At 41.7% G+C, this 3,015-nt stretch overlaps 1 non-coding gene across 1 annotated transcript; it reads right to left on the bottom strand.

The window, feature by feature from the left end:
* Positions 1-707: 707 nt before the first annotated feature.
* LOC127088577 (small nucleolar RNA R71) lies at positions 708-814 on the bottom strand. Its single transcript, XR_007790408.1, has one exon. It is a non-coding gene; the product is annotated as a small nucleolar RNA R71 (small nucleolar RNA).
* Positions 815-3,015: the final 2,201 nt, after the last annotated feature.

Here is a 3,015-nt window from a genome sequence, read left to right on the forward strand (position 1 = left end):
CAATATATCCTTTATACCGCCTTAGATAAATACTGTAACGATAGAAATCGATAGATTGACGATTTGGTCTCTGTGGGATCAATATTCTTTTATATTACTTTGACGCGATTCGTGCACTTGCGAATTTACATGATCAAGTTTTTGGCGGCGTTGCCGGGGACCAACTTCGTCAAATTTCGTACCCTATTGTTACACCATATAGACTAAGGCATTATTAACCGGTAAATGCAAAGAACCCGTAGTACCGGAAATTTATTAGATCATTTAGCGGAACCCGAATGTTATACTCGTACACGCCTCTTACTCATCCGAATTAACAAAGCTATGGCCGAGAATCGTGACCGGAGACCTCTTAAGGAATTCGCCCAACCCTCTGACGAGGAACCTAGTTCGAGTATAGTAAACCCCCTTATTCCTGCTGATAATTTTGAACTAAAACCGTCTTTGTTGCAATTAGTGCAACAAAACCAATACGCGGGTCTCACTACTGAGAACCCGAATCAGTATTTAAAAGTTTTTATCCAACTGGCCAATACCTTTAAATCTAACGGCGCTTCATCCGATGCGATCCGTTTGAGATTATTTCCTTTCTCCCTCAGGGATAGAGCACGTTCATGGTTAGATTCACTTCCAGCTAATTCAATAACTACTTGAGAAGACCATAGGAGAGTATTCCTTTCTAGATATTCCCCCCTAGTAAGACTGTTATTCTTCGAAACCAAATAACTAGATTTACCCAAAACCAAAGAGAATCGCTTTTCGAAGCTTGGGAGAGATATAAAGAGCTATTAAGAGTCTGCCCACACCATGGCCTAGAACAATGGCTGATCGTTCATACCTTCTACAATGGACTCCACTATAACACCAAGATGAGCATCGACGTTGCCGCAGGTGGCGCGCTGATGAACAAACCTTATCCTGAAGCTTGTGACCTAATTGAGGATATGGCCGAAAACCATTACCAGCGGGGAACTGAACAAGCATCAATAGAGAAAAAGGAGACCCAAGGTGGAATACATGAGATAAGCTCTCTAGACATGATACATGCGAAAATGGACGCTTTAGCCCTTAGGATCGAACATATGTCTACAAACACTAACACCACAGTAGTAGTTCACATAGAGTGCGAACTTTGTGGATCTAAAGGACACGAATCGGTGGAGTGTAACCTTTTAAACAACCTGAACACCGACCAAGTGAATTACGCCCAAGGTAACCCATTTTCGAACACTTACAACCCTAGATGGAAGAATCATCCGAACTTTTCCTATAAAAACCAGAACCCTATCCAAAATAATGCACCTCAGAGACCGCAAGGTTATCAAGCCCAAAAACCAAACCAGCCTATGCAAGTTGTGCCCCAGAAGTCTAACCTTGAGAAGATCATGGAGAGCTTTATATCGGGTCAGACTCAGCAAAATAAAGAATTCCTAAACCAGAACATTCACGTAAACGAACTTATAACGCAATTAGGAACCAAGGTTGATCAGATAATCACTCACAACAAGATGCTTGCAACCCAGATCTCACAGGTAGCACAAAGCCAAGCCCCACAAACTACACCTGGAGGACAATTCCCTGGACAACCTCAACCAAACCCTCGAGGGCAAGCTAACGTTATCTCGTTACGAAGTGGGACTGCTTACGAAGGGCCTCATAACCCAGCGATGAGCGAGTCCAAAACTTCTAAGGAAAATATACCTACCAACCAAGAAGAGGAACCGGTAGAACCCGAGAAACAAACCAACCAAGAAGGAGAAGCCAAGGATAAAACTTACAAACCACCACCCCCGTACAAACCACCAATCTCATATCCGCAAAGACTTAAACAAACCAAAGTCAATAACCAATACCAAAAATTTATAAAAGTAATAGAGAAGCTTCATGTAGAGATTCCTTTCACCGAAGATATCACCCAAATTCCGTCTTACGCCAAATTTCTCAAAGACATCTTAACCAACAAGCGTAGGCTTGACGATACAAAACCCTAGGAATGCAATTTTATTTCCGAGGATAAACTTGCTAAGAAGGAGAAAGACCCTGGTAGTTTTTCTATACCTTGCATTTTATGGAGTCACGTGATCGACAAAGCTTTCCTAGACTTAGGCGCTAGTGTGAGTTTAATGCCCTTAGCTGTATGTAAAAGGTTAAACTTAGGAGAATTGCAACCAACTAAGATGTCCCTCCAATTAGCCAATAGGTCTGTTAAGTATCCTGTAGGCATTCTAGAAGACATCCCAGTTAGGATCGGTCAACTTTATATCCCAACAGACTTTGTGGTCATGGATATCAAAGAAGACGAAGATATCCCTATCCTTTTAGGTAGACCATTCTTATCAACAGTCAGAGCTATAATAGATGTCAAAAGAGGGAAATTAACCTTCGAAGTAGGGGACGAAAAGATCGAGTTCATTCTTTCAAAATTCCTGATGGCACCAATTCTAGGAGACGTATGTTATGCGATCGATATCATAGATGAGTGCATAAGAGAACTTGATCAAGGAGAACCTAAGATCAAACCATTTTCAAACCCGAACGAAAAGGATGACGAGTTAGAGGAAACGGAACCTCACACTAACGAATGTCTGGATCTTACTCCAGACCTTTCACCAAATTCTCAAAAACCAGCCCAAGAACTTAAGGAACTACCCAAGAACCTAAGATATGAGTTTTTGGATGAAAAAATGAACCGCCAAGTAACAGTTAGTGCCACCTTAAACCAAGACGAGACGAATCGACTCTTGAATGTTTTAAGAAGATACCCCTTTGCCTTAGGGTATAACATCTCTGATTTAAAAGGTATAAGCCCATCCGTGTGTATGCACAGGATCTCGCTAGAGGAGGATTCAAAACCTTCCAGAGAACATCAAAGAAGAATCAACCCTGTAATGAGCGAGGTGGTGAAGAAGGAAGTCCTTAAACTACTAAAAGCTGGTATAATCTATCAGATCTCTGATAGTAAATGGGTAAGTCCTATACATGTGGTACCCAAAAAGGGAGGCATCACAGTCGTGC

Source organism: Lathyrus oleraceus, chromosome 5 (genome assembly GCF_024323335.1).
Source record: "Lathyrus oleraceus cultivar Zhongwan6 chromosome 5, CAAS_Psat_ZW6_1.0, whole genome shotgun sequence".
NCBI classification, from domain to species: domain Eukaryota; kingdom Viridiplantae; phylum Streptophyta; class Magnoliopsida; order Fabales; family Fabaceae; genus Lathyrus; species Lathyrus oleraceus.